Consider the following 23,028-nt stretch of genomic DNA (forward strand, 5'->3'; position numbering starts at 1 on the left):
AGTAAAAAAGTATTGCCAATAAGTATTATGATTTATTAGTTTCACTTGATTCATTTGTCTACAAGAGACAAGTGGGTATCTGGACAGTGAAATAGACTGACCGAAAAAAAAAAAAAAAAAAAAAAAAGAATTTTCTAGTACACCACAGTACCCAAGTGACTTCACCTTTTACCAACATGAGATCAATTAATATTTTCAGAGTAGAATGAAAAGATTACATGTGATCCTTCTTGGCTGCAATCTTCCATTTCTGTTCATGAATAATGAAAATATTATTGTCATTTATACTCAATAGTTGGTGTTATGATGGGGAATTGAAACAGAAATAGACCCTTCTTCATATTACTTTTTATGTAATAGAAATTTGAATTATAGTATATTTAGAACTTTAATGAATGCTAACAGACTAAATTATCATGCAAAACCAACAGAATGTATAATACCATCTTGATCTAATACAGAACCTCAGGGTGGTTTTGCCTAGTTAAGTGTTCCTGGAGTGGATATCAAAAAATGAATAGAAGTGAACTGGTAGAGGTGGGATGATGTGGGGTCATATAATGTAGCCAGCAGGAAGAGACTTGAGACAAAAGGGAGCACTGCGTGTTTGAAGAAACGAATGACATCTAGTGTGGAATAGTGATGTGAAAAAGTGAGCTAAATGTGAAAAAGATGGAAGTGGAGAAACAGATGGGAATTGGATTAATCAGGGACTTATGTGACTATTTAATAAAACTGAGGTTTTTACTGCCGATGGAATTTTAAAGCAGAAAATGACAAGTGTATTTGAGATTTTTAAAGAGTCTTTCTGAGAGCTAAGTAAAGAGGTTGGAATAGAGTAAAAGGAGATTATGGGAGACTCCTTAAAATGCTATTGCAATGTTTCAAGTAAAATATGATTACACAATAGGCTATTATAGAAAAAGTGATATGGATCACTTATAAAGAATTGAGGAATAAATTCAAATAGGAATTGATGATGTATTAGAGAGGCTGAAAGACAGGGACATTTCAAGAAATACTCTTTTTTTTTTTTTTTTTTTTTTTTTTTACTCATAGGATAGTATGAAAGATGGAGACAGCAGTGAAATAGGAAAAAATGAAAGAGCTTCAAGAGGCCATGAGTTTTAGATGAATTTATACTTAGAAAATTAAAGTGCAAAAGCAAATGCAAGAATCTACTTAGTCAAATCCCTTATTTTTGCAGGTGATGAGGTGAGCATAAGAGAAATCAGGATTACAGTATAAATTTTTCAAGAATTACACAAAACATGAAAACATGTGTACAGATATATGCAAGCCCCTTGCACCATGTTGCCAAATTGTCCACTTTGTAATGAATACATGTTGTGTAACCTGTCATTCTGAAATATTTGAAAATTTGTTGTCAAAGAAAAAGATGATTTTTGTATAATTTTCTAGAATAAAACATGTAATAGGTAAATAAATAATAATTAACAACCCATAACTAGATATTTAACTGTTGAAAAATAAATGGAGTAAATGTAGTATAAATAAAACGTTTAAATTGTAGAATTTTAAAATATTCACAGTAGTGCATACTGCCTGCATATTGGACAATACTGTTGGGTAGGTGTCAAGCACACCAAGAATATTTCAGCAAAAAATGCATCCAGACAAAGTGCAACCAATCAATATTTTCCAAAAATAGCAACTTCAGGATTATTTTTTTTAAAAGAGAGAGAGAGAGAAGAAAGAGAGGGAGAAACATTTTTTTTTAATATTTATTTTTCAGTTTTCAGTGGACACAACATCTTTATTTATTTTATGTGGTGCTGAGGATCGAACCCAGCGCTCCGTGCATGCCAGGTGAATGCGTTATCGCTTGAGCCACATCCCCAGCCCCAACTTCATGATTCTAATATTGAATTTTCTTCAGAAATGCTTATTTCCCTTCAGAAATAAAAATGGTTAATTAAAACTAGTATACTAAGATAAAATTTTCATATTTTTAAAATATTTGGCATATTTTTAAAATATTTGGTACATTTTTTTTAAAGAGAGAGAGAGAAAGAGAGAGAGAATTTTTAATATTGATTTTTTAGTTATCGGCGGACACAACATCTTTGTTTGTATATGGTGCTAAGGATGGAACCCGGGCCACACACATGCCAGGCGAGCACGCTACCGCTTGAGCCATATCCCCAGCCCAAATATTTGGTATATTTTTGAAGTCATTTTCTGTATCAAACTTGAAGAATTGAGAAAGTGAAATTTCAAAAATAACTGCATACTAAAGCAAAAACTTATTAATAAACTTATTCCATTGAAGATTTAAAAATCTTCTGAACAAATTACATCAGGTGGGATATGGCCTTACTCATTAGAATTCATGGAATATTTTTTGATGATCCAGACTGTTTCACCATATTCAGTAGTGACAGGCATCTGTATACAGTTGCTAGTGAATTGCACAAAAAAGATATTTAAGATATCCGCCCCAAATGTAATAAGTATTAGGATGAATTAAGTTAGCTTTAATATATTTGATGTCACGGCAATGTGGAGAACCTATGCACTATACATTGTTAATTCCTATGGCTATCTATAAAACTTAAAATTCTCAAGAATGATGTATCTATGTAACTTGGGACATAGTGGCTGCACAGCATTTTGAAACACACAAAAGAATCATTTCTCAGGTGCCATTAATATGCCAGATCTTGTGCTGGGGATATGAAAATGTGAAGTTGTAACTGTACCTTTTAGGATTTCTGAGTCCAGCGCACCAACAAATTATGAGACCAAAAGACACAGACTGTAACAGGGCGTGAGGGTGCATGACTGTATCCCAGTGGCTGCGAGAGGCTGATGCAAGAGGATCGCGAGTTCAAAGCCAGCATCAGCAACTTGGTAAGAGCCTAAGCAACTTGGTGAAGCCTTAAGCAACTCATTGAGAATCTCTCTCTAAATAAAATATAAGAAGGGTTATGGATATGGCTCAGGGATTAAGCGCCCCTGGGTTTAATCTCTGTACAAAATAAAAAATATTGTGGACTATGAGGGTAACAGAGAATGAAGGAAATGAAACTACGGGTAAATGGCACTTAAAACGTCTCCTATGAAAGCAATATGTGAGTTTCTTATTGTGCTCTACAATTAGCTGAAAGAGGAGTGTGTGTGTCTGCGCACATACACGTGCATGGCATGTGGCCACAGACACACTAGGTGAGAGAACAAGGAATACGAATTCATAAATAGATGCTGTAGAAATAAAGAACAATATTACACAACAGAAGGCTAGAATTGATTTCCAATCTTTATTTCTTGATGCCCACCTGAGAGTCACATTCATTAATCATAGCTTTTCCATAATGAACTGAGTTCATGATGCTCTGGGACATGACAGATTCACCTAACAGAAGGTACAATTCACTTTCAATAGATGGATGCTTTTTGTCCCCTTACAAAGAGAAATTCAGAAGAGGAAAAGGGAAATTATAAGCTAATATTTATAGAAAACCAAAGAAAATAGAGAGACACTCATTATAGCACACATTGAAAAATACACTTGAGAACAATTTTACCAGATGTCAATTTACAATGTGCTGTAGGCTAAGAGGAAAAGAAAAATGGAAATGGCTTTCCAAACCCAAGGTAAAAATGAACACAAAGAGTGATAACACTAATAATATTTGTAAATGATGAACTCAATTACAGAATATTTTGGTACTCAGAGTCCTGGTGCTTTAAAAATTTTTAGATATAAATTTGGTTAAATTTCTTCCTGTTTTAAAAATGATTCCCCCTGCTATAATCTACCTTAATATATAGTAATAGAACAGCTCGAAAGCTTCCTCACAGAAGGTTGCCACAGCAACAACCCTTCAGTATACATGCATGAAATCAAGGGGAAAAAATGCAGGTGAAATGCAGTGGACTATGGAATGAAATATAGATGACTTTCAAGGGAAAAATAACTCGGAGAGAGATGAGGAAAAGGGACAGGATCAACTGCAGAATGTGCAGATTGTTTTAGCATTGGTCACCTCTGCTCTCAACAGACCTTCAGAAAACCTTCAGACAAGCAGAGGGATGTTTCTCCTGAAAGACAGGCAATGGACCCAGAGATGATAGCTGAGGAAGGAGCAGGGGATATGTCATGTAGCAAGGGCAGGCCCATAGCCAACTAGGGCCAAGGTGAGCGTATACAAAACAAAGAACTTGGTGCACCTGGCCTCCCAGCCACCTTGCTACCTCTGATTGCAAGTGCACACGTGTCTGCCAATACTTTAATGCCCTGTGTGCTCTAAACATAAATGGATGTAAGGGAAGATCAGCATTGAGGTTAGCTGTTCCACCCTCTTCTTGAACCCTGGAGTCCTAGAGAAAGAAGGATTCCCTGGCAGAATCAAGTTCATTAACTGTACAGAGGAGGCAATGTTCCACTTAAATATCACTTCCCCACTTCTCTTGGTTTCTTCTCCTAACTCCATGCCTCACTTCCCAGGCATGTAATCCTGGTTGACATACTCCAGAATTCAATACCCATCATTTCATCTCCTCCCTATAGTTTCCTTCCTGTGTAATTTTCCTTTTTCTTTTATTTACACTGAAGTTCACACTAACCTGCTGTTTTTCTTTAGGGTCATGGTAAATAACTTGAATCTGTCCCTTTATATGCATTATCTCATCGAATCCCTACAATTTTACTATGGAGTACATGCTCTTATTCCCATTTTTAATGTAAGGCAACTACATATTTAAGGTGTTATATCCCTTGGATAAAGTTCCACTGCTCACATGCGAGTCCGGAGTTGATCCCACCTGTGATACAAAGGTTTACGCTCTCAGCTTTCACACTCACTGCTTGCTGAAACTAATCCATGTGAAGACATCTACCTGCTGTAAGGCCATGGCATGTCTTTCTCTTCTTCTAAAAATGATTTCTTCAGAGGAATCTTCACTGTATCAATAGAAAGAAGTGATGATGAAAGCAGATTTCAGAATGAGAAATTTTGACACCGTCTCTCAAATTCTGTAAGTGACTCTGCTTTCTGTTTTCACTAAGGTTTTTGTTTGAGGCTCTGTTCTTTGCTTCTGTCAAGGATCACCTTGCTTTGAAATTTAAAAATCTATTCAGTCCTGTGCTCAGGTATAGATGTGGCTGAGGCTTTCCTGGGTGACTCACTGCCCCCTCTGCTGGACAGCCGGAGACAGAGGGAAAGCAACCTCAAATCCAAAAGTTTGACATGGGGCCTAACTTTCTTTATAATTATTGAGAAATTAAGATAGTTGAACATCCATCACAAACAATTCAAAGGCACAGCGGCTGATAGCTGAGAAATAGTAAGGGATTCCAGCAAGAACTTTTCCTAACACAGAGGTGAGTTTTGTGACTCAGACTTACTTTTTCTTTAGGAGGCACAAGGAAGATATATTTTTCACATCAACTGCAATTTTGATCTGTTTGAATATAGAGTTGGTGTTATTATCTCAAATACCTGCTATTTGTGCACCATTCCTGGTGTGCAGGTCTTACATGCTTTGTTCATCCAGAAACTTCTTACAGTCTAGAAAATATGAACACGAAAGAATATACATTGACATGGTTAAACAATTTATAGCAAACATAATCTAAGTTTACTACAATGTAGACATGATTCTGAATTAACTGCAGTACAAAAATATAGCTAGAAAAGTGCCTGAGTCATTTAAAATCTTAAAATACAAGCTAAGCTCATAGAAATTCAAGTAACACAGCAAGATTCATGGTTACTCATTTTCATTCATTCATTCAACCAACAAAACAATCCGTCTATGTAATAGACTCATAGTTAGGTGTAGGGAACATATTTTTTAAAAAAATATTTTCTCAAAGCAAACCCAAGATAAGGATTTGATTGCAAGTTATTTTCTTGAAACATGATCACAGGAAGCACGTGGCTAGGGGAAAAGAGAATTGAGACAGGGAGGGATGACAGCCGATGAAAAATGCATTGTTTAACCAGTTACTATTGAGGGTCACTAGAGTTTAATTGGACTAGTGAATTCTGGAAGACAATGTAGAGTACATGCCTCATGGTTATCTCACCTAAGGAGAATGAGGGCTGGAAGATTTATATGCCTTTTTTTTTTTTTTAAATAAGTCCTCTGTTGAGGGCTGAACCTGGGGTGGAGGAAATAGGTGATGCTCTAGGACCTTTTCATGTAGTGCATGTGAGCATAACAACACTGCTGCTAGAGAAAGCCCAGGCACAGAGAGGTAAGATTTTGTTCACCAAGTTCCAAAGGCCCAGGGGATACAAGCAGGCCACCATCCATCTGCTAGAGAACACAAAGTAGTGAGGACACAATGTCTGCTCACAAAGACCTTGCAACTGGAGAGAGGGAAGTCAGGGGCACAGGGGTTGACCTAGTTTGACATGGAAAAAGAGAAGTCCCTGCATCATTTGTGATTAGAGGCAAGGAGAGAGGGTTGTGGGGAAAATAGATAAGTATGTATTTAGGAGTATAAGCCTTCAATGAATTAAAGAACACTGGCTTCATATGGGTGATCACTGAGGGTCAGAGAAGAGAGAAGTCAGTGAAAGATGCTTGGAACTGAGAAAAGAAACAGTCAAGGATGTGTTTTATTTTATTTATTTTTGGCAGTTCTGGAGACTGAACCCAGAACCTCTCCTGTGCTAGGTATGCTCTTGTGTGCTCTATGGCTGAGCAACATCACCAGCCCTCAAGGACATTTTATTTAATTGCACAGAATGGGGAAATATGAATACAGATAAGCAATCTATAAACCTTTTAACTTCCAAACATAATTTTGGGAGTGTGTAGAAATAGAGGTATTTACAAACAGAGTCAAAAATAGACCTGCTGGTCTCTAAAGAGTCTTGATTTTTTTTTTTCCCTCAGTACCATAGAGTATTAACCTACATCCAATCACCCAATCTTAAAATTGCAGCATTTGGAAGGAATATTTAGGTAAAGTCATTGAAAGGGAATCTTTCCATCCTCATCCACCACCCTCAGTATTTTCTTATTTCAATCCAGTTCTTACGTGGACCACCAGAAAGACATTCCTGTATCACATTATCTTAATACTTCTTTGGATAATTTTCAGTGAGTCATGAGTGTTTGTTCTATATTAAGATTTAATTAAGCATCTTAAATAATAATATTAAGCTTTCTTATATTTTTTTCATGAATCTTTCACTCATGATATTTCATTCATGATATTGCCAATTATATCATCTAGTGTCTGTTTTAAATGTGCATATAAGAAATTTTCTTACTGCAACTAAAGATATTATATGCCTCCTCCTCTTTGACAATAAAACATTATAACTTGGCTTACCAGTATTACCCTGACTATAAAAAAAAACTTGGAAAAGAATAAGAATTATTATTATTATTATTATTTACATTTACCATATTGGCCATTTCCTGTATTCCTTGATAGTGGTTTTCTTACTATATATATATATTTTTTGTCATCATCAGTGTAAACTTTGTTGTGTCAGCTAAAAGTTCTCTTATAGAAAAATAAGTCTAAATAAATTATGATGTGAAAATAACTTTTAAAGCAATATATTTTAAAAAGAATTACAAAATACAAGCATCCAAAGGGTCTATAGATATACATAGGATGAAACCATTTATTCTATTTATGCTGACCCTTGGCATCAAAATCACTGCTATTTCTACCACATGCTTTTTATGTCAATATGATTTACAATCTACACAGAGTCTATGATGCAAATATGTCTGCATCAGAGCATCAAGAAGCAGCTCACTTCCCATTTCTACACTCCTAAGAAGGAAGATCAGACACAATTTATTTACCACTTAAACCTTATCAATTAATTACATCCTCAGAATGATCCCCAAAGATAGAACCCCTTCCAGAGAAGTATACTTGCTTTTAATGGTGGGGTTTTCAAACGCAAGTCTGTCAAACTTAGGATGTTCTTTCTACCAAAATATTGTGAATTTTATCTTTAGGCTATATTGATAATAATATGTAAAGCAGAAAAAATATGTGCTGTTGTGATGGTTAATTTCATATTAACTTGGCTAGGCTAGGGGATGCCCAGATAGCTCGTAAAACATCATTTTAGGGTGTCTTTAAGGATGTTTCCAGAGGAGATTAGCATTTGATTCAGTAGACGGAGTAAAGGTTACTCTCACCTAGGTTGAGGGGGAATCATTCTATTCATTGAGGGCCTGATTAGAACAAAAAGGCAGAGGAAGGCCACATGCCCTCTCTCTGCTTGATGTGGGACACCCACTTTCTCCTGTTCATAGACTCCACCCCTCTGAAGTTTGGTCCTTTAGACTCAGGACTCATACTAACAGCCTTCCCATTCTAAAGCCATTGGCCTTGGAAAGGGCGTTCAATCATTGGCTCCCCTGGTTCTCAAACCTTTCTATGTGAACTGAAACTACGCCATACACCTTCCTGTACCTCCAGCCCACAGACAGCAGATTGTGGGAATTCTCAGCCTCCAGAGTTTTATGGAGCATTTCCTCAGTGTCTCTCTCTTTTTCATTGAAAGCTTTTGTTAAAACTTTGAAAAATTCTGAACCTAAGCTAATTATATTTTATTCTTGTGTTTAAATTACAAGAATTCAAAGATTTACATTAATGTGATTAATTGTAGAATGAAGAAAAATTGTTATAAATATTTTATAAATTGTACTATTCTCTTTCTCTCTCCCTCTCTTTCCGTCTCTCTTTCTCCCTTCCTCCCTTCCTCCCTCCCTATATCCTATTAAATCTGTTTCTCTGGAGAACTCTGACTAATCAGGTATATTAATGCATATTCAATGCCTGGTGACTATAGACGTATAAAAAGCCTCACTATGGCAGTTCTGGAAAAGACCATTAATTGTGTCACATCATTAACTGTTCTTGTCATGTAATGTGACATTTCATTCTTATGTGCTTTTAAAGAATAGTTTATGAGTCTCTACAGGGCATTTTTTTTTTCTTTTTGCCATGTCATAGAGAATCATTAAACTTGTACATGTCTACTTTCCATGGAAATAGAAATTAATTCAGCTAGGTGGATGATTTCAATAGCAAAGCTGAGGTGTGCAAGGAGGAGGGTGGCTTAACTGACTCCACATCAGCAGAAATAAAGACAGAAGCATAGATGAAGGTGAAAAACCCACATCACTATTAAATGGTCTAGGCAATCAGTAATATAAGAAATAGAATCAGGGGATATAAGAATTCAAAGAATTTATATCAATGTGATATAATCTTTTGTGGTTGGGATGAAGAGGGATACTAGCTAGTGGCCTTTTCTAATTTGCAAATGTCAAATTGGAGTGAGAATCAAATAGGAAATTGCCATTTATAGTAGGTACAGCCACTGACATCATCTCATCACAAGAAAATGACTAGTGGCTCAGAGTAAGTGGTTACTCTTTTCTAGGTTCACTTGATTTTCTCCTTTCTTTCATTGACAGTAATAGCAGTTTCACAGGTCAGGGTAGTGGCAAAGAAGCACCCCTTAATATACTTGCTACCATTGTTTGGACAATGATGCAGCAGGAGAATGCTTCCTGCTACTACAGTCAAAAAACCCTGTTAACAAGATGGATTTCTGCCAAGAGGGAGGCTGAAGGAAAATGACATCTCATAAAGAGCTGCCCACCCACTTAAAATAACGGATAGGGTTGCAAAAAATCAAGAAAATGTCTAACTCATACACCCTTTATCCTATGGCACTGTTTTCTACAGTGTTCCTTGAACTTCTGCACCAGAATTTTTTAAGGGTGGTTTTGAAAATCTACTGAATCAGAATCTTTAAAAGTGGCACCCAGAAATCTGCATTTTTAGCAAGGAGATCAATCATTAATATCAAAGTTGAGCATCAATCACTCTAGTTACATCATCAATATACCTCAGCTTGATGTAAAGAAAGACTACTTGTTGCTCTTTACTACCAAGTAAATTGACTTAACAACATAATTGTGTATAATGACTATTTCTTTTCCATTGAAAGCAGTTGAAAAATTTTTTAAAATTCTGAAGCCCTAACCTCACAACATAATTCTCTTTTATTCTGTACTGGGGATATAAGAATTTAAAGAATTTATATCAGTGTGATGACCAAGTTGTTGAATGATATAAAATAATTATTACAAACATTTTAGAAATAATGATGACTAAATCTCTACATTCTTCAAACTAGAGCAATCATTTTAACAAAATCATCTTTGCCTCCCTTCATAGCAAAGAAGAAGTTGGGTAATTTTTGTGGCTAATTTATCAGAGGACTAGCAAAACACTGACAGTTTGATTAACATGGGTATTATTAAACCATATTATTTCATTATGATTTAATGAATGCCTAATATTTTCTATTTGTCAAGTTCACATGAAGAGAAATCAACTATGAATTATAGAAGCTAATTTTCTTATGGGAATTTGAGTAAATATATGTAGTCAAAACTGACCTGTAGATGGCTAAGGTTATATAGGTGATAGAGATTGGTAATAAATTTTTAAAAACTTGAGGAAAAAGTAAAACAAAGAGACCAATAAAAAGTTGGTGAGGTCTTTCTTAACCATCATAAGGGTGAGATAATATTATTATGAGACTGTTTGAACACCTATATTTTCTAAATTAGTCTTGCTTTATAATGCTACGTGAAGATTCCAAGATTCCAAGATTGTTTTCTCACCTGAGAACTATAAATTACAAATTCATATTTTGAATTTATATTTTGAAAGAACAAGGCAAACAAATATTCATATTTTGAAAGAACAAGGCAAAATTAAACATTTTTGGTAGTATTTCTCATCTTTCATTAGCTAATAACCAATTTAACGTCTTTATATTCTTACCAAGTAGCTATTTTAACAGCGTATTAGCACTAGATGTCGAATAATATTAGTATAACATCACCTTCCAAAACTGTATGATATTTACAAGACACTATTACTATTTTGAAAGACATTACAATGGAAACACAGTGCCATGAGCTCATCTTAGAAATCCAATTTTTTTTCACTTGCATAGGTATCTGTTGATTTTTCATTTATATTAAGCATCTACTAATTATGGAACATTACACTAGATGGTGATTTAAAGAAACAGTAATCTGATATTAGTCATTTATATAAATTTGTGAGAGTCTGTTGAAAGAATAGTAGTTGTCTATTTTAATTTTACATTTACATAATGCTTGTAGGAACTAGATTATGTAATCCTCATAGCATTCCTTTGAGGTATGCATGATTGTTGTCATTCTCATTGTTCATATGAACAAAATCAAGGCACAGAAAAGTTCAGGAGCTTGCACAGGGTCCTACAGAGAGTAAGCCACAAGGTAGGATGATTCAGACCTAGTCTAAAGTTGGTATACCTAACTGCTATGTGATGTTGATTCCAAGAAAACCCACGGTGAAGAAGTGAGAAAAGAAGCATACATCTAAACCATTTCCATTTTTTGATTTTTGATCACTATTTTCAAATCCAGGAAAATGACATACTTTTGGGGAAACATCTCTCCTTTCTACAACAATCTCATGACACTGTGTATAAAATATTAAAAAAACCTTTCCTTTAAAAAATTTTTGAGAAATTATAATTTTTTATTGAGCTAATTGTATGCTTTTTCTATAAAGTATTCTCATTGGTGAGTATAAATAGTAATTGATATTTACTTTTTATAAAAATCACAATAGAGCTTTTAGAATACTACAGCAAAAAGTGGGATATGATGGTCTTACCCTGAATTCTTAATTTTAAAGATTCAGAGATATTAATTTGCACATATTCGTTTGCTGTGTAATGGACAGAAGTCAATTTTTCTGTACCAAGGATTCTTGTCCTCTTCTTAATAGCACCTCAATTTCCTACTAAGGACCAATTTCTTCCCATTTTCAGTTATCTTGGAAGGAGTGATCAACTGACCATGTGTATGCCAAAAGCCACATCCTCCCTAACTTGATCTATTACCCCTGCACCCCACTTATGTCATAATTCTGGTCAGTTCTCCCTTCAAGAACATTGACTCTTGGCTACCTGCGGGTGGGAGGGAAGAATCTTCAGAGGTGACTTATCCCATTGCCATAGCTGCTGTAGGTCCTTATGTCCTGTACCTACAGTTGTTCCAGCTGTGAAACAGTTTGCTGTTCTTACTTTGTAGGCTTTCAGAACATCCACTGGTTGTAGTCCACTCTTCTTTTTTATCTCTTACATAGCCTTACATAATCCTTCCAATAAATCAAGTTTCATTTAATTATCCAGAGTTTACTTCTATTACATGTTAACTGTAAATTCTAACATTTATACCTTATTAAGTCTGTAGATTTAAGTAGTCAATGAAAGAAAAAGGACTTGCATGAACTCAGATGTTCTTACACAAATTTACATACCCTTTTCAATAAGGCATTCTGCTTCCCAAGTGCATAGTCCTCTCTCTTTCGTTCATATCCAAATTCTTCCTGTCTGAAATCTCACTACATCAAGTCCAAAAATAGACTCAGTGATATCCACTTCTATCCAAATTGTTTATCTGCATGCTCATAACTCAAATTAAGATCTATTTGGATAGACAGGTATATAAGTAATGGAGAATGAGCCTGTCCTGCAAAATTACTGAGAATGGTTAGCAAATGGACAGTTACCAAATAGATTTTCTGCAGGAGAAGCAAAATTTGTTTTTAAGAATCAGAAAGTTATTGTAGAATAAAAGACTTATGAAAAATAAAGTGAAAGAGTAGGGAACTATCTTTCCAAATATCTTTTATTTTTTTAAATGTTACAATAGTGTTTAATAAAGCAACATCATAGAGAAGAGTTCTGAATCATTACAGAAAACTGCATAAAATTCTGCATCTATGATAAAACTCTCCTGAACCATAATAATGAATTGGTACTTACAAGTTGTTCCCATGTAAGAACATTAAAATGTCAATATCTTTTTAATCAATAAAATGTAAAATGACCTAAAAAAGAAACTTATTGTATTAGTAATCAGACATTATTTCATCTGGAAGGAGTTGTGATCATATAGCTCAAGATTCATATATTTACAAACATAAATCTTTCACAGAGGACCAGCCCGAGAGAGTGGCTTGTGCAAGGTCATAAAGCTTGTTAGTGGCATCTTCAATTTCTATGGTATATTTTTACTACACCACACGTATCTTTAACCAAAAAATGAGACTTTCATTTTGTTCTTGGTAGTTATGATTACTTCTAAAACTATATTTATCATTATATAAGACTTTATAATTCACAATCATGTGAGTTTTTTAGGCTCCCCATACTATAATATTATACTCTTGTTTCTAGCCATTTAGAGATTTTGAAAGATTTGTTCCACTGGACAGACCAGGTTATACATGGTGTAGGAATAAGGAGTCATGGAGCAAAGAAGTCTGGTGTAAGGTACAATGCAGAAACAAAGTAAATTTTTTTTTTAAAAATAGTCCATATAAGAAGTTATATTAAAGGTTTAGTATACAAAAGAATAATGTGGATTTTTATTTCACAGGGAGAGGAAATGCTTAGTAGGAGACATTAAAAAAGAAATGATTCATGGCACTTCACTGTAGACTTTGCACATAAAAGATGTTTCCTGTGTTCAGACAAGTAGAGAAGGCCACACTGTGGGTAGGAAGACAGGAAGTCATTCTGAAATAATGAAGAGCAAAACAGCACAGATGAACTCTCTATACCTATAGGAGCTACATTTCAATAATATAAATCATTTTTGAGACCTTATCGAGTTAACATAAAATATTTTTGGCATTCAGACAAGAAAGATAGTCAGATATGATGACTGAAAAAACAGAAGGAGTTTTGTTAAAAAGTCAAAGAAAATTGGAATTGTATAATTCTATTCTTTTACCATCAAAAACTTTCAAATAATATTTTCTTATTGTTTTAAAAGCTCAGAACATTAGAGACCCACTCTATTGAATTTGAGAAAATATATAAACTGAAAATCTGAAACACTTATTAGACTGTCACAGGATTTTATCAGAGTTTTCTTCTGTTTCTACATATGTCAAAGCTGGATATCCCTGATTATTTAAATGTTGCACTTCTGTATGATGAGATGATAACCATTTTCTGACTGGTGTCACAATACCACAATTGCATATCAATTATAGATATTAACTGGATCATTTATGGGTGGTAATATGGCTTCCTAGAGACTTAAAAAGGGTGATCATTATATAAGGAGGGCATATCATTTACTTTAAAGATACTTATTGGTTATTAAAAGATTTTGCCACCATGACCTACCACACTTTGGTTCTATTGAAAAGTAAAGCAAACTAGTTCCTGAAATACCATTCCTCCTGGTCATGAGCTCCTAATCTTGCAGCTTCTACTCCAAATTCCAAGAATTTCTGTTGTCAGGTCTTCACATGGGCCAACTGGTCTCTACATTATTAGTTAGAAGCTACTTCTCATGAAAGGTCAGAGAGAAAGCAAAACAAGGATATAATAAAGTATAGGGATAAAGGAGATCCTTCAGTCTTTCTAACAATTATTGTACTTGAATATAAAAGATTCTGTCCATAATCATACTACTGTTATACATTATCATCCATCTATGTATGTATGTATGTATGTATGTATCTATCTATCTATCTATCTATCTATCTATCTATCTATCTATCTGTTGTTTATTAGGGATTTAATCCAGGCCCATCTTACCACTGAGCTACAACCCCAGCCTTTTAAATTTTTCTTTTATTAATTTTGAGACAGGGTATTGCTAAATTGTTTAAGGCCCTGCTAGATTGCTGAGGCTGGCCTGGAACTTGCAATCCTCCTGCCTCAGCCTTGAGTTGCTGGGATTACAGGTCCACACCATCATGCCAGCACACCATGCTAAAATGGGTTCTCATCGGTGAGTCTATACTTGACTAGAGCTAGTCCACTTTCTATTCACAATCTCTAAAAGTATAATCAGAGCCTATCTTTCCTCTGATGAAAAATTGTACTCTAATATTATTGGATAAACAAACAAACAAACAAAAAACCAAAAACCTCCCTGAGTCTATAACATCACTTTTCAGTCTGGCCAGTGCTGCAATCTTTGTCTCTTACCTTGCACTAAACTCAGAGGTTTAGCTCTAGTAATTTTTCTGCCTAGAGCCTTCTTGCTTCAGCTCCTTCCTCATCTGGCTCATTTTCTCACTCATGAATCAGTGAAATGTATCCCTCTTGCCAGATCATCCTAGCACCCAGGATTGTTTTTCTATGTCTAAAATTATTTTCATTTCTAATTTGTGTATGTGCTCATTTTAATACTTCCCTGATTGGAATGGAAATTCTTTGAGGGAAAGATGGGTTTTCCTTTCTGCTGTATGTCTACTACAGAACAGTGAACATAGTTGCGGTTCAACAAATAGATGAATAAGAGGATATATGGATACCTTCCAAATATTTTTGGAAAATAAATCTGAGGAATTGTCTTCAGCTTTCTAATGTAAGTGCAAGACAATTTATACACATAAAAATTGAGTAAAACTGTTCATAAAACTGGTCTGTCCAAACAGCCTTCTGAATTAGAAACATACTGGGCATCTCAGGTATGAAGGGTAATATGCTGAGAATTTTTCCTTATAAAATTGAGTGAAATCTTTTATAGTAACTAAAAATAATAGTTATCTGATTCTATCATATTATTATAATCTCACAATATGACCACGAAATTTTTTAAAAAATTGCCAGTTATTGATTCTTAGCCACAATAAGTATCATTAAAGTAAATGATACATACACTAGATTTTAAAAGACTTTTTTTAAAATTTTTAATTTGTAAATAATACAAGTAGAATAAAAAATAGAAATAAAAATATAAAACTTATAAATGCTTTCACAGAAGAAAAAACACATGAAAGTTGGAATGAGCTCTTTTTTTCTTCAATATTAAGAAATAGTAAGTATTGGGCTTATCCCACATTTTTCTTTTTCTTCTCTCTTTTTTTTAATTTATTTTTTTCCGGTCAGTAGTTGTCACAAGACTCCTTTAAGTAATGTGCTATCACATAAATGTTATTTGAATAGTAACCACATTTTCAAGTTATGTTTTTACAGGAATCAAAAATTTCTAACAGGAAATGTAAGTAAGTACAAATCTAAGCTTTTTTTCCCAATCCCTTCACTTCCCACAATTATTTGAAACAAGTAAAGCAAGTCCTATATCTTAACTTAAAAACATAGGATTATATCAAGCTTAAAGTTTTTTAAAAATAAAATGGTTACAACATGATAGTAATTTAGTTTGCATATGAAATGTCCCCTAAAGGCTCTCATGTTGAAGGTTTTTTGCCCCATGTAGCAATGTTCAAAGGTGGAGCTTTGGGGAAGTGACTGGATCTTGAGGGCTCTGATCTTATGAATGGAGTAACCCCTCAGTGGGGTTACTAATTAAATGGACTATAGAAAAGTGGTAAAAGCTATCAGAGGTGGGACCTAGTTGGAAGAAATGGGTCACTGGGGTCATGCTCTAGAAATATGTATTTTTTCCTTGTCCTCCTCCTCTTGTCTCCCAGTTACCATGAGGCGAGATGTGCTCCACCACACCCTTCTTCCATGATGTACTGCACCACCAGCCCAGAAAAAATGGAGCCAGCTGACCATGGACTGAAACCTCTAAAACCATAAGCCAAAAATGAATCTTTCTTCTTCTAAGAGATGTAAAAATTCATCTTTTCTCCTCCTGTCTTCCTCAAGTATTTTGTCAGAGCAACAAAAGCAAACACAGATAGTTACAATTAGATTCACATTAGATTATTTAATTAGATTCTTTTCAGACATGTTGATTTAGATATCATAAAAACATAACTAGATTACTATATTACTTGACTACTTTAAAGTTATCATTATTATATTTTTTAAAGCCATGTATATCTAAGTATTTAAAAGCTGATTTTTTCCCCTAAAGAAGATGATGTTCATTATTTTAGGTTGTTTAAATTGATGACATATATAGAGCTTTAATTTCTTACAGCAGTCAAGAGCCTGCTTGAAGTTACAGTACCAAAACCTGGGTAAAGATATAAACTCAGGAGAACAAAAGCAAGATGCTAAAAAATCAAATAGCTAATTGCATGGCCACTGAAGTCAAGTACTTTGTTGATTTATTTCTCAGTGAATCATTTGGATATATCAAATGTTTATTTTACCATCATGTTGCTTATAGATGCAAGAATGAATGCCTATGGTTACATAATTGCTCGTGGGTAAGTACTTGATGAACTCAAAACATGAAAGATGGGAAAATAAATTACTTACAAATCAAAAATTAATTTTTCTTAGATAAAGAGAGAAGAGAAAGAAAAGATACAAATTAACAAACTTTTGTTTAATTAAGTCTGAAAAGCAATTTAAAATTAATCTAAATGCTTTCGATTTTCAACTAGAATGTACTGAAAAGAAAAACATTATTAGTGAAAATAATTGTTGCAGGTTTTTATGCAGTGAAAATCAAATATCAATTTGAAATTTTACATACATCTATGTTTAGGAAATAAAGAAGGAAGTTTATATAATTTACAGCTTCTCTTCTTCCTACATTTATTCTGGCTACTGTTTTCTAATTTCCCTAGAGCTATCTGTGGAAGTATTCTGGGGAACAGAGTTTCTTTTTCTTTTTCTCCTTCTCCTTCTCTTCCTTCTTCTTCTTCTCATATGAACAAGTGAGTAGCAGTGTAGCCCTTAATGAGAGCTACTTATTTGTGCATTCTGAGCACACAGATGAATTTGGGCAGCATAGATCTAACACCTACTCTTCTGAATGTGAAGTAAGTTGGTCATAGTGAAGAAATCTGACAAGACTTTGGAAATACTGTGAAGTATTAAAAAAGAAATGCACTGACATGAAAAATACCAGAATACTCTATTAGTATTATTACGGTAAAGATGGCACGAAAGATGAGGAAATTTTGAAAAAGGTAAACATATACAGTCATCTAAAAATAATATTATTCAACTTCAATGAGTGTTAAGATGGTAATTTTACCAGGGAAAGAAAAACAAATATTCAGCATATTGTGTTTCAAATCCACAATTCTCGGGTCCTGGATGTAGGCAATATCATTTGGTGCTTAGAGTATGTGTTAGCTTCACTATCATTATAACAAAATATCAGAGTTAATCAACTTATAAAGAATAAAGGGTTATTTTGGCTCAGAGTTTTGGAGGGTCCACTCCAGGATGGTTTGCCCCTTTGCTTTGGACCTATGGGAGAGCAACATACATGGCAGAAGGAGTGTGCACTTCATCTCCAGAAAGCAAAAGAGTGAGAAGGGTCCAGGGTTCTGTAACACCCTTCAATAACATACCAAAAATTATCTAAGGAGCTCCCTCTAGGCCTTATCTCTTCAAGGTTCTATCACTTCCCAATAGTGTCACCCTGGGGACCAAGTATTAAACATGGGACTTTTGGGGGATATTCAATATTGAAACTATAGTTGTATATTAGAGGCAATTTTTGTTTAAATAAAGTGCAAACAGTTAATGCATGACAAAATTTGGCAAGTTCTGTATTATCTCTACAAATTTTGATATGAAAATGTCTCTAAATCTATATTTAATGAAAAACTTCATAGAGATTATTTGACAAACCTATATTTAATAAAAAAAACAATTCACAGATACTGGCAAACTTTGAAAAACCTACTATATTATTTGATTATTATATAATTCCTACCAATTTAGGTACTAGCAATTTGATACAATTTATTGCCATTAGTATCTTTTATGCCTGTTGTGAGATTAATGCTTAATACATATCTATTAAGAAATGAATAATAGAATGCATGAATGATTGTATATGTAAATAACTGAGTAAATAGCAAACCTCTACCATTTTCCCATAGAAACCATATTATTTTAACTTCAGGTATTCTGTAAGCCTTCAGGTATTCTGACAATGCCTAGCAGTTTGTTTAGATAGATTTGATAAATTTTCTCATAAGTCAGTGTTCAGTTTTCTAATTGTGTAGTTTTTTCTTGTTATTTGGGAATTTTGGGAACAAATATTCTACTTCCATAGTTTCTAAGACCAAGGTTATTTCTTTAGTCTTGCTGTCTCATTCTTAAGTGACTATTGATGAAGAAATCAATATCCCTCCTTTGGCATGGTAATATCTGATATACTGCATCCTACTGGATTTTAAAATTGCAATCTGCTAGAACTCACAAAGGAAACTGTGAAATTGAATTGCATTTCAGTTTAAGCTAGCTTAGTTAAATATCAGATTGCCAGTCAATTGGGAAATAATGGAGACATCTACAGATAATGATCATTTTCTGTTTTAGGAAAAATCCCAAATCATCACTAATATACAATAGCAAGTGTTATATTTACCTCTACACCATGAAGTAAACATGCAGATTTATGTTAACCTTTTGCTATTTTCAATACTTACTTCATTATACTTCATCTTGGTAAAGCATTTGCACTCTGCTAAATTCTTGATACATTCTGGTACTGTCTATTTTTGTTAATAACTATATAACTTGTTTAATCTTCTGGGGCTTAATTTAAAAATCTCTGCAAGTGGATGTTGGATTGAAGGAGACAATTAGTCTGCTGTAGAAATGGAAATAGCTTTAAAGTAGACAGAACCAGTTAAAAATAACATGGTTTGTTACAGAAAGGTGGGATGCAAGTCTGGGGGCAAGTTACAGCCCTGCATTTGAGAAACAGGTAAATGGAGAAACAGTACATGAGTGAATTCATTGCCTGGACTTTCTCATTTGAAAACCTGTACCTATTCTGACAGCTGTAATATAAATAGATAGATTACAAAAATATTTAACAGGGAATATACAGACTATTTCTGTTCTAGTCAATAATTTTGATGTTACCAAAATAAAGAGTTCTCCCTCTAGCTCTTTAGCCAGGTTTTCTCTTAATTAAAAAGACTGTAAGCATGACTCGTGTATAATTGAAGTTACTTTCTCTTTCCTCATCTCTTGTAATGATCATGATGGTACACTCTGCGGAAATATCAATCCTGCCCTTCTGCTGATAGGTTTGCTTCTTATTACATAGAATTCAGCAGCTACTTTCATGTATTTTATTTGTTTTGAATTATTTACATTTAAAATGTGAAGTGCTAAGTTAAGTAATGGTAAAGTGAATAATACAGTGGAAAATTTTCTCTCTTTTTACACAGATGGTGATTAATATTGAGCTTTGTCTCCCAAATTCTGCCAAAATCACTGCTGTCCCAAATCATAGCTATGTTTTGTTTTTTTTTTAATGGGGAAAATAATTTCCACTGAGCTGTTTTTGAATTAAGAATAAAACTAAACAGCATAAACAAAACATAGTAATCACAAAACAGATGTTCTCAGACATAGGGCTGGCAGGATGATGAGATTCCTCAGGCTCTAGTATAAAATGGAAAAGTATATAAGAGCTGGCTGAGACAGAACTCACTGTGAGAGATCTCAAATCCCCCTGCCTCTTATGTTTGCAAAGAGTTGGGTTAAGCAAGGGAAAACCAACCAACTTGGAAGATCTGGAGCTTCACATTCAGTGCATTCTGGAATACTAATCACTAGTGTAATTTGTATATCAGAGGTGTTGCACCTCCTGGCTTATGTACCTAAGGGAAACTGCCTAGATCATTTAGCCCATAAACAGATTTGTTTTTCTGTGCTTGTGTGATTGAGAAATCACAGTAGTTATATAATTTCACAGGAAACTTGTGGGCCTTGGCCTGTGTCAGTGTTCCTATAAGCATTTGCTCCAGTGATTTTCTCATCTCTCATTGCAGTGCCTTCCACAAGGCAAAAAAAAAAAAAAAAAAAAAAAAGTACAGGGATGAGGAGCTCAGACATGATCCAGGGAGGTGTGTTCTTCCTTCAGGAGAACAAGTGGAGTTAATATTCTTAGTAGGTGTTGAGTGAGTGAATAAACAGTTATGGACCCCAGTAAAGCAGCCCCTTAGAATTCACATCTATGTTTCTCTTACTGGAGACTCTAGAAAAAATCATCTGTTGTATAATAGGGAAAATAAACTTAGATCACAGGGCTATTGTGAAGTAAAATATCATACATAAAATACTAACGGCAAAGTCTTGACAAATGTGTGCAAGTTTCCCCTTTACCTCTTTTAAATTACTTCCCCACATCCAAACTTTACCTAAATAAATTCATGGGATTAGAAGAGTAAGTGAATCTTCATGGCACTCTCTCAAGTTATCTATTTATTTAGGATCTAATCTTATGCCATATCATATATACACCTTTAAAATAACACCTTGGATTTAACAACCAATTGATAATCAAGCAATTTTTACATATTATTGAAAATGGTGTTATTTTACTTTAAAAAACAGGTACAATTTGAACTTGAATAAGAATCTAAGATTTTCCTTTCTTAATATAGCAGTTTTCTAAGTAATTTTGATGACCTTGAAATTTTTTAAACTTAAATTATCAAGAATACACTCTATGACCCCTATCACCAATGTAAAAAAAATAATTATAGGTAGGTTTTTGCTTTACTTTATACAATCTCAAATAATTTTGCTAAAAAGAGACATGTAAACTGGTGTCTGATTGTTTCTAGGTCTTGGAAAACTATACACAAAGTATTCTTACTTAATTCACTGGCAATAGCAATAAAGCCAATTATTTACAAAAAATAAAATAAAATCTCTATAATTTAGATCTTTAGAACTATTTTATTGAAATAATAATTACTATAATGGCCTTCAAGAAATAATCTAAATTAAATACATTCATATTTAAGTATGAGAAATGAAATTAAACCCATTTAGATTTTTACCATGCCTGAGACAATAAATCTTTAGGGCTGGGAGCATAGCTCAGTGGTACATTCCAGCAAGCCAGAGGCCCTTAGTTTGATCCCCTATAATGAAAAAAAAATATAAATGTTGGATATAAATATTTTGACCTTTCAAAATAAAACATAATTTACTTTCCAGAGTAACATATGCATGAATATAATTATGTTTCTAGGGATACGATGGCCTAGAAAGGAAGGAAGGACGGTTTTAGTTGGTACTAAAATAACACTCTTTTTTCAAGGTACAATGACCCAGGTAGTAGCAACACATCTTTTATCAAATTAAGTCTATTTTTACTGAAAAATAAAGTCAATTTCTGAGCATGGGCACGTGGAATAAAATGTCTTAGAGAAAATGTAGTAACAAATTTCTTTTGCGAAGTGATTGACTCACTACAATTCTGTAAGAAATTCTGTTCTTATTTTTTTTTTTTTTTACTGATACATTAAATCCTAAAATTGTGCATATTAATGGAGTAACACAATATTTTCATACATTTATACATTGTGTAATATTAAATCAGGTTAAGCATATCTATCTTCTTAAATATTTTCATTTCTTTATGTTGAAAACTTTTAACATACATTCTTCTAGATTTTTAAAATTCATTATTGTTTCCTAGGGTTATCCTACTGTGCCATAGCAACTCAGAACTTTCTACTCTGATTTAACTGAGACCTAGGACCCATTTATCAAACTTTCCCCACCCCATCCCCCCTCCTCCAGACCTAGTAACCACTATGCTATTCGCAACTTCTATGTCATCAACTTCTTCAGATTCCACAGATGAGTGAAACTCCAAACTCTCTGTCCCTGTGTTCCTGGCTGCTTTTACTTAACATCATGATCTCTAGTGTCACAAATGACAGGGTTTCATTTTTTTATGACTGTAGAAGAATGTTTTGATTTTTATCTCGTTCTCCACAATACCAGGACTTACCTTTCCCCCCATTAAAACACAAGCAACATGTCAATTCCCACAATAGCAAAAAAAGGATTCCAAATATAAACCTGTGCTTTTCTCTTTCTCAAAAATTCTGACTTATATATCATAGCCTGTTCTTTAACGCTAATTTGTCTTATAAACCAATGTATTGTGTCAATAAATATCATTAAATTTCCATTTAAACTTCCTTTTAATATATGGTTTTTCATATATTAAAATTATCGGTTATAGGAATATTAAGAGTATAAAATGTTTTGTCTTAGTTGACTTTTTTCACTTTAATCAAGCTAGGTAGAAGGTTAC

The sequence above is a fragment of the Marmota flaviventris genome, chromosome 11 (genome assembly GCF_047511675.1).
Source record: "Marmota flaviventris isolate mMarFla1 chromosome 11, mMarFla1.hap1, whole genome shotgun sequence".
Classification (NCBI taxonomy): Eukaryota; Metazoa; Chordata; class Mammalia; order Rodentia; family Sciuridae; genus Marmota; species Marmota flaviventris.